This window comes from Mus musculus, chromosome 1 (genome assembly GCF_000001635.26).
Source record: "Mus musculus strain C57BL/6J chromosome 1, GRCm38.p6 C57BL/6J".
NCBI lineage: Eukaryota > Metazoa > Chordata > Mammalia > Rodentia > Muridae > Mus > Mus musculus.
Window position 1 is genome coordinate 193614848 of NC_000067.6, and position 11043 is coordinate 193625890.

The window sequence follows — 11043 nt, forward strand, 5'->3', positions numbered from 1 at the left end:
GGCCGGATATAAAATTAACTCAAATAAATCAATACCCTTCCTTTATTCTAAGGATAAACAGTCTGAGAAAGAAATTAGGGAAACAATTCCCTTCACAATAGTCACAAATAGTATAAAATATCTTGGGGTAACTCTAATCAAACAAGTGAAAGACCTGTATGACATTAACTTCAAGTTCCTCAAGAAAGAAATCTAAGAAAATCCCAGAAAATGGAGAGATCTTCCATGCTCATGGATTAGCAGAATTAACATAGTAAAAATGGTCATCCTACCAAAGGCAGTCTACAGATTCAGTGTGATCCCCATCAAAATCCCAACACAATTCTTCAAAGACATGGAAAGAGCAATTCTCAAATTCATCTGGAAAGGCAAAAAACCCAGAATAGAGAAAACAATTCTTAACAATAAAAGAACAGCTGGGGGAATCACCTGGCCTCAGGCTTTACTACAGAGCAATAGTGATAAAAACTGCATGGTATTGGTACAGAGACAGACATGTTGATCAATGGAATAGAATTGAAGTCCCAGAAATAAAACCTGACACTTACTTGACCTTTGACGAGGTTGCCAAAAATATACAATGGAAAAAAGAAGGCATTTCTTTAGCATGAAGAATGTCTGTGTTCAGGATCGGGCTTGTCAATGCTGTATGGCCTTCCTAAACCTCAGTTTCATATCTTAAGAATGGGATAAAATGGTTTCTGTTTCACATAGAATGAGAGCATGTGTGAAGTGCCAGCACGGTTCACACAGCAAGCTCTCAGTGACAGTGTCTCTCACTGATAGTAGTTACTCTTTGAGTTGTGTGCAGAGTCAAAGTCAGGCTCCCTCCATTCTTCTGTGAAATGATGGTGCCTCAGCTTGCAGCTCTGTGACTACTAACTCATCTCTGGATTGTTTACAGTCCTAAGACACCATATGAGTGCTGTAGGGATAGCTGTGCTTGGCTAAGGTACACTGACAAGTATAGATGCAGTTTTTCTATGTATGGTGGATTGATTCTGTGGACGTAGAATCTATGCATATGTCAGGAACCACATAGATGAGGAGGCCTGTCACTCAGCTTCAGAAATGCACTGCATGGCGGCCTACTGCTTTATTCACACCTGTCATGGGCAGTGGGCCATTTTGCTTCCACAGTTGAATGTGACACAGAACTTGAAGCAGTATACTGTCTACTACATTTCAAATATGATTCATTTTTCCAAACTAATTTTCACCCTTCATTTAGAAACACACCTTCTTGTAGACCAGGACAGCCCTGAAGTATGTATTAAAACTTCCTTACACTGCATGAACTGCTGTGAGACACAAAAAGACAGAGAAGGGGCTGGAGAGATGACTTAGTGGTTAAAACTATTATTTCTAGAGGACTCAGGTCCAATTCTCAGTGCCCACATGATGGCTTATAGTCATCTGTAATGTGGCACACAGGCATATATGCAAGCAAAACACCAATATACATAATGTTTTTTAAAGAGGAGGCAGGGAGAGCCTGCAGTGATAGAGCACCAACTGGCCACTGATGGCCCCACTCACATTATTTTATTAATCTCTTTAAAGAGCCAGACAAAGACACCCTGAGAACACTTCTATGTTCTCTCCCTTTCCCTCTCTCCCTCACTCTAAAACAAGGTCATCAAAACTTAAGCAAAAAATTGAAGGTAAAAATGATGGTAAGTAGTCTGAGGAGATTGTTCAGTGAGGGAAGAGCTTTCTGAACAAGCAAGAAGGCCCAAGTTCGATCCTCCAGAAACCACTTAAAAGAGCTGGTGTGTGATTGTAATCCTATCACTGGGAAGATAGCGACAGGGAGATCCCTGGAACTCCCCCAGTTAGTCAGTCTTCGAATTAGCAAGTTGTAGGCCAGTGAGAGACCCTGTCTCAACAGACAAGGTAGAGATCAATAGAAAAAGGCATTTAATGTTTAATTCTGACCTTCACACACAAATGTATACCCCATACCAATACACATAGGTGTACCTCCCTTACTGAGACACACAAACATGAGAGAGAGGCACACCCACCAATACATATATATCTATACACACACATTCACAGACACAGGCACAGACACACACACACACGTGCACACACACATTCATGCACATCTATACCATACATACACAGAGAGGCACACTCCCCAATACCCCAATACATTCATATCTACACATACATGCACACACATATGCACACAAACATGCACACATGCATGTGCGTTTGTACATATATACATGCACACTCATGCATGTATGTACACATGCACACACATGCACAGGCACACTAGCAGGTGACAGAGCTGTGACCTGACTTACTATTCACCTTATTTAATTTTGTTAGACCACAGAATTCTTGGCAAAAAAGAACATACTTTGCTGTCCTGTCCTGTCTCACTCTTGTGACCTTGCTCTGGTTAGCCGGGATTGATCCCTTGAACATATGCATGCACATACATAGTACACATACACAGAGACAAGCACACTCCCCAATATGTACATATCTATACATACATGCACACACATGCACAGACATGCACACACACTCACATGAACACACACACACATGCACACATATGCACACTCATGCATATGCATACATGCACAGGCACTCTGATAGGTGGCAGAGCTGTGACCTACTTTCCATCTTATTTAATTGTGTGAGACCTCAGAATTCTTGGCAAAAAAAGAACTTCTTTTGTTTGCATATTCCTTTCCTGTCTCACTCTTGTGACCTTGCTCTAGTTAGCTAGGACTGGTCCTTTGAACTTTCACCTTTCACTCACTGACCTTCCTTGTCTCTTGGAAAAGAACAAACCTCATAAACCCCAGAGTGCTCAGTAGTGCATTTTTGGTGGGCACAAAGGCAGCATGATGAACAATAGGTTGTCCCTAATTAAATTAGCTCAGGTAACGGTACACCCTGAGATGGGAACACATCCATTAATGCTGTTATTATTGTCAAGGACAAGAATGGCCCATTGAGAATTGATGAGGGAATAAGCTGTCCATATGCTGCAAACCAGAAGGAAACAATTGATAGGAAATGTTCCACAAGGAGCTTTGGGTGGGATTGATAATACGTCCTCCCTAGTAAAAGACACACACGAACCATCAGGAGGCTGAGGGCCTGGCATCTGCTTAATCAATGAACTGTGCAGGGTCTGAGGCAATAATGCGAGGAGGCTTCACATTAATATTATAATATGATATGTTTATAGGACCAGGACATTCGAAAGTGATCACGGCAGCACAGCCTAGGAGGTGTTTTAATTGAGTCCGTTTTCTGAAAGGGAGGCACAGCCATCGGGCATCGTCTATCATTTGAAGAAGGGGAGAGACGTCATATGGAGAGATGGTTTTGAACTTGGTTTCCCTTCTAAGTGGTCTTTGCTTTTCATCACATGCAATCCACAGAATGCATTATTTAGCGACTGACTATTTAGTCAGGGAGGGATTCAGGCAGACAGAAGGCTTGGCTGCCCCCTACTCAAAGGAAGATAAAATAAAATATGCATATCTTCATGCCTTCCTGGAGCCATAAGCCTGTTCTGGTTCACTGGGGATCCATCTCTGCCTTCATGATCTACGGTTTTATGGACAGAGGGGAGCTGCACAGAGCCAATTACACCCATGGAGCGAGTCCAGGAAGAAGAGGAGCAGTGCCGCTTCTAGCAGTGATTTGCTGCTGGTGGGCTGAGTTAGACAGGAAAGGGCTAGAGAGGAAAAGGTTCCCAGAGCAGGGGTGCGAGGCAACTGCTCCAGCCACATCGAACGGCTTGCAAAAGCGTGTCAGGAGCACAGATCTGTGTGCACCTGTAATTCAGGGCTCAGGTCGTGTGCACAGCCAAGGATGGCTGAGCACTGCATTTTTAATGCACATGGGTCCTCTTAGGTTTTTGCTCCTGGCCCACACATGAGTTGAGATTTTTCTCTCTGAGTCTCTTTAAAGGAAAAAAAAAACTCAGGCCCTCTCTCACGTGGGTCCTACCCACTGGTGCCAGCTCTGGCACCTCTGAGAAAGTAACTCTGCCTTGACTCCTCTGTGAGATTCCCCAGTGGTCTTGATCTGGCTGAGATAAGGGGTCAAAGGCATCCACACTTAGATACATGTTTGTGCTCCTGCACACCCTGTATTCTGGTCACGCTGCCACGTCTTCATGTGTACTTCTTCCTACAGGAAGCACACTTCTCATTTCCTCCTACAGGAAGAGCACTTCTCATTTCCTCCTTTCTCAATTCCTGGTCCCCTGCACTCCTCTGCCCAGATCTCCTCCCCTCCACTTCCCATCCTCACTTTCAACATAGTTTATTTCCTGTGCTTATTTCCTTAGCAGGTCAGTGCAAAGGCCTCTGATACCCCTGCCCTGCAGTTTTACAGTCTCAGTTGCTTGCTACAGACCTTCCCAGGTTCCAAAGGCCGCATGAAACCTCCATGCAATCACTGGCTTCTCTATTCACATACCCACCTATATTCAGTCGCAGCATAGCAGCTCAGGACCATCCTCAGTCCATGTCTTCAGTATCAGAGCTCCCTTTTTCTTTACACCAAAACGTGTAGAAAATTAACCTTCTCCATGTTGCCTCATGGAGACTCTCATGCACTCACTTTACTTGGCTTGGCTTTTGTGTCCATCCCAGGCAGACTCTTCCTAGTATTCTTAGTTGGATTTGAACCTATGAATCACAGAATCCTGCTACTCTATGTAGGACTTCAGTTTTCCCTGTTGTCTCTGACCCTCTGTTCTCTAGAAGCTTCCTCTGGCTTCCTTCATGGACTCTGTGCCCCACGTATGAAGCAGTCCAAGTTACCTTTGGGAAGATGGCAAAGCTTTTCTCCTGAGGGACAAGAACAAGGTAGGCTTCAGGGACAATGTAGGAGAAGAGGTTTGACAACTTGCCTGTCACCCTTGCCAGGGACAGTGCTACTTTTTCGATCTCTACACATGGCACCTGCCTTGCACGTTCGACTCTGGAGAAAGCTTTAGAGGCTCCTGAAACGCACTCACATCTTTGGTTTTTCCTTATTTTCTACTGGTGCTCAGCAGCTGACAAAAGGGTAAATTCCTGGGGGTGCATGTCGGTGAGCAGGATGCTAGATCTCAGCCCACTCCTCTCCCTCAATCTGTAGGGCCTTGGGCATGTCATTTATTTGCCTTTGCTCAGCCATATCTTTGAACTACAGAACAGGTACAGCAATTTTACTTTCTTTTGTGTCACAAAGGGACAGAGTAAATGGCGATACTGGAAGCATGACAACACGAGAGTGCACCTAAGTAGGAGCTTCAGCAACCCTTGTACTAGCAAGGAAATGGCTATGCCTGCCCCCCAAATGGCTGCCGTGCATTATTGATCCCCAGAGATGCTTTCTGTCCACATTTGCCATCTTTGAACTGAGGATGCTCTTCACAATTGATTGCATCTCCCATTGCTGCTGACCGGGTGGCAGAGGTATCACAGTTGTTACTGCTGTACATGCATGAACCTGGGTTATTCTTGGTAGCAAGACCAAGCCAGTGCACTTCTTGATGGTTCTGTCAATAAACTATTAAGAACCATGTAAGGAAGGAATGTAAGTCCTGGTTGTTGTCTAAAACCTTCCTTTGACACCTTCTAAAAGTTAAAGCATTAGCAGAATGGATGCTCACAGTCTCAGAGAACATTCTAGAGCAACATGAATTTAAAGCTATCTCTTGATGGCAAAATGTTTTGTTGTAAATCATGGAGTTGTGTAACTCTGAGTTGAAATGTAATTCACAACAATCACCTCCTAAATTTAAATTTTTGAGATATATATTAGTTTATTTGCCTTTTTATGCACACTGAAGAGTGACATGCCATATATGAGCATCTAATAGAAACAAGCTGATTCTGCAAGCGTTGAAAATTCAGACTGACAGAACAGGGTGTATTGCTTAATTGTCCGTGTTTGTCTTTCATTCTGGGACATAAAATAATGATGTCACTTTTTATTGATGGTGCCGTCTATGAGATGAGTACAACATATGTGGAAGCAAACAGGCATCCACATGCTTAATCGGAGTGAGGAGACCCTGGTGAGAATTGAGAGATGGCTGACTCAGTGTCCACAGAGGCAGAGTGCAGGGACCAGGTCCTATGGGAAGCAGGAAGAGGGCTTGGATCACACACATCTAATCTCTGGTTCAGGCTCACAGATCAGGAGAGTTGTTCCTCTTTGAAAGTGGAAAAAAACTTCAGGGCTCCCCTACCCATAGAAGGAAGTGTCAGAATGGAGGAGACATGTCCACCAGTGCTCATATCAAGAAAGTAAACCACAGTGGGTAATATACAATATCCCTTACTGATGCTAAGCGATGTTTAGAATCTTGCTGTCTTATCAGTGCTCTATTTTATTTTGTTCCCTATCTTTTTGAGAAGGCCTGATCTCCTTAAGCTTACTATCCTAAAATTTCAGACATGTCTGTTTAGGTGCTCTGTCCTCATTCTTCCTGTAAGCTGCTTCCTTAGGATTTTGCTGGCATTTACATTTTGAGATGTCTCTGTTTGCTTTTTGGCAATTTGTCCTGCTACTTCTCTCCCTTTGACTCTGTCCTAGACTCCAGAATTCCTCTGACTAAAGCTGGATCTCAGCTGGCATGGCTATATCCTCATTTTTATATCTCTGTTCAGGTTTTTATTTTTTATTTGTACATTTTGAGGCTGTCTAATCCTCCAGTTTCCAATCGTTTCTTTATACTTCTTTTTAAATAGACTTGTGTTCTTATTTTATAGATGCAATATTGTCCTGCATTTCTCCGGAGACTTCTGGCCAGGCTGGGGAAAGTCAGAGATGTGATGTAAAATGGTTAGGCACTAGGGACGTGGAGGATTTGTGTTTCCGGAGTCATCCTGCCTTCTTCCTCTGGTGTGTGATTGGTGGTGGTGGGGGCACTGCCACACCTATCTGTGACAAAGACTAAAAGGCTGCAGGTTTGTAGACTGAGTGTGTGATCCAATAGTAGAATACTTGCCTAATGTGTGTGAAGCCCTTGGTTTGTGAATCTAACATGTACATACACACACTTACATACATGCACACACACTCATACATACACATACTCACACACACTCACTCACACAACTCACATATACTAACACACACTCACACATGCATACACACTCACATATATACTCATACACACTCATATACATATTCACACACACTCATGCACATACTCACACATACTCATCCACACATACATACTCATACACACACTCATACACACATACACCCACACCCACACACTTGCACATATACTCACACACATTCATGCACATACACAAACACACTCACATGCATACTTACACACACACTTACACACTCACATACACACATACACTCACATACATACTCACACACTTACACACTCATACACACTTACATACACTCGCATACATACTTACATACTCATACACATATACACTCACACTCATACACACTCACATAATTCTCACATATTCACACACTCATATACACTCACACACACAAATATATACTCATACACTCGCATACTCACAAAAACATACCCTCATACACAAACACACATACACACACACACACACACACACACACACACACACGGGGGTAGGCTAAAGCTAAGAATTCTGTTGGTGTCCGTGACATTCTCTGCACCCACTGTCAGCATCTATGTACTGGGTAGCTGGATATAGTAGTAGTAGTTTTATCTCTACTGTCCCCCTTGTTTTGACTCAGCATCTGGGTTACAGAATGCATTCATTTAGTGGACTTTGAATCATGAGTCATTTATTCCCTCCTCCCATCTATGTATGCAGAAGAATATTCTGTGTGTGGCTGAAAACAAGAACCACAGCATCAACAGTACAGCAGGCCAGGCCACAGCCTCATGGGATTTAGATTTATTTTAGCAGAAGAAGTGAGGTAGCAGGTCTGACAGGATTTGGAAGAATACAAGGTGATTCTCTCTGTGCCCCATGATTCCTCAGAGAAAGGATCATCAGTGGGTGTCACTGTAATTGGGGCAAGCTTCAGCGGGAGGTTTCTGAGGGAGTCCCTGACCTCCATGGCCATCAGTGACAAAGCTGCAAACGTGTGAGCACATACAAGCTTGAGGTTTCTGTCCTTTGTCAGCCACATGGATGCATGTAGTAGCATTCACACTGTTTTAGCTCTGTGGCCTGCAGAAGACAGGAGCCAAGTGCCAGAGCATTTGCTAGCATGTGAAGTCCTTGATTTGTGGTTCCACCCCCTCTGTCTCTGTCTCTGTCTCTGTCTCTGTCTCTGTCTCTGTCTCTGTCTCTGTCTCTCTCTCACACATACACATACACACACACTCTAAATCACATATTCACACACATTCACATATACTCACACAATACACTCACACACATTCACACACTCACACACTCACATACTCTCACACACAAACACAGTCACATACATACACACTTTCTCTTACACATACATACACACATACACACATTCACACAATACACTTACATACTCTTACATATACTCATACACACGGGGCAGGGGGAGGAAAGTTCCTTACACTAAAGTGTGTATTCACCCCATACCCAGAAATTTAGTGATCTGTGGACAGTGGCTTTATGAGGAAGGGAACCATTCTTTTACATTCTTGCTCTGAGCACATTTCTTTTTAAAAATTTATAAAGTTTTTTATTAATTCTTTGAGAATTCATACATTTATATCATATTCACCCCCAATCACCCCTCCATCTTCTCAGATACACCCACAACTCAAATTCATTTCTTAAAAAGAAGCCAAAACAAATAATCTATTGTTTTTCACCCCTTACTCCATTTTCTGTGCCATGGTGATTTATTATTAAACCAGGGCTGTTAAATGTTGCTGGTGGCATTTTCCTTCTGGGCACGTGACAACAACGGTGTTTAAATCTCTAGCCAAACATCTACTCAGGGACATGATGCCCAGGAGCTCAAAGTCTGCCTCCTCTGACATTATTATTACCCTGTGATTCTGGTGTTATTGCCTTCTTTCTGGTGTGGTTTTCAGATTCACATCTCTGGGCTTGGCACAGCCTTCCTTGGTCTGAGCCTGCCTGTCTTGCACTGCAGTGCTTCTTCATTCCACATTGTATCGGCCATATTTGTTTTATCTAACGTCCCAGGGTTAATAGAAAGAGATGGAGTCAGTTCTAAAATCCAAGTCTGTGATTCTGATTGGGTACCTGTTCCTGGCACAGACTGGCTCTTGTCCTTTCTAGCCCCTGGTGATGGCTCTTCCTACTGCCCCTTTAGATCAACTCACCTGATCATCTGATGCCTGCTTAACTTTGGCTCTAGTTCATGACCAATTAGTGTTGTTACTTGATCTAGGGGGTTATTGAAATATCAAAGGATCTTTATGGCAGTTAGAAATCAATCATTTATCTGAATTCCTAAACTGCCCTCATCATATTCCCTGCTGACCCATCTGGCATCTTAGGGATCTGCTCTCCTTGAAATCTAGTACTTAACACTCAGTGTGGCCAGATCTGCACTCTGTAGCTCAGCTGGCTGATGGCTAAAGACTGGACATTCATCATGATGCTGCCCAGTATTACCTACACCCATACCCTTGTCTGTAGTAGAAGGCTGCTGACACATGACCTTGTCTTTTCCTTCCAGAATCTTAATCAGCCCCCCACCCCGTGCCCTTAATGCTCACTGAGCTCTGATCTTGTATAGAACAGGCACCCCAAGTGGGATCAGGGATGGGTGTTCAACTGTGAGGTCTTTCATAAACTTGGTATAATTATAGTCCTGTTTCCAAAACAGCCATTTCTTCAACCTGTGAGGCACTTTGACCTGGCATCATGTGCTTTTCAAAGCAGTAGGTGGCAGTTCACTTGAGCAACTAAACCCAGGGTAAGCACCCCAGGCTCTCCAGGGGACAAAATAGCCTCAACTTCACTCTTGCAACAATACTTGTGAGTCTTCAGGCATTTTGTCAGACTTTTTACTATTCTAATGTGTGTGGAAAGAGACAGAAAAGAGTGAGGAAGAGAGGAGAGAGGAGAGAGAGAGAGAGAGAGAGAGAGAGAGAGAGAGAGAGGAGAGAGGAGAGGGGAGAGGGGAGAGGGGAGAGGGGAGAGAGGAGAGAGGAGAGAGGAGAGAGGAGAGAGGAGAGAGGAGAGAGGAGAGAGGAGGAGAGAGGAGGAGAGAGGAGAGAGGAGAGAGGAGAGGAGAGGAGAGAGAGGAGAGAGGGAGGAGAGAGGAGAGGAGAGGAGAGGAGAGGAGAGAGAGAGAGAGAGAGAGAGAGAGAGAGAGAGAGAGAGAGAGAGAGAGAGAGAGAGAGGAATTTATAGCTGAATGTCTCGTGGGATGGGAAGGAGAGCCCTGAGCTGCATGCTTCCTACTTTCCTCTAGAGGTTGCTATCAGGGTCATAAATCCTCGACCTTGGTAAAGCAGCTTGTCCCTTTAAGGCTATTAAAGGAACCTAGATGAGCTGCATTCCCAAACCAGCCTTGAGGATTACTCTGCCAGGTGGAAGGTGGCTGCCCATGAGGGAAAAGAGAAATTGCCTCCTACTATATCATTTCGGAGCTGTCCGCAGTTAATCCCCAGCCTGCTTAAAGCAGGCGGAATGTGAGATAGCTTCGGTCAATTGGCTGTTGCTTTTTTCTGTAACCCCAGGTTTTCTCCGAGGCAGCTGCTTATCCCAGTATGGCTGGTGTGGAAGGTGGGGGCCTGAGACATAGGCTCTGTGATAAGGAAGTGATCTGAGTAGGTGCCCAGCAGGAGTGGGGCAGATTTGGGGAATGTAAATGTTCCCTAAACAGAAGCTGAGTCTCAGAGAGGGAAATCAGGCCTGTTCTTGCTCAGCAGAAGGACTGTAGCTCAGGGGCAGACGTCACTCTTCAAAGGCTGAGGCTAATTTTCTCCCTGGATTAAGGAGATGATTCATAGGTTGGCGGTGTGGGCTGTGTGACCCACTTGGAGGTTGTCCTAGAAGCATCAATCATGCTGGGAACCAAGAGTCCAATCTTGACCACTGGCAAATATCTATTTTAGGTTGACCC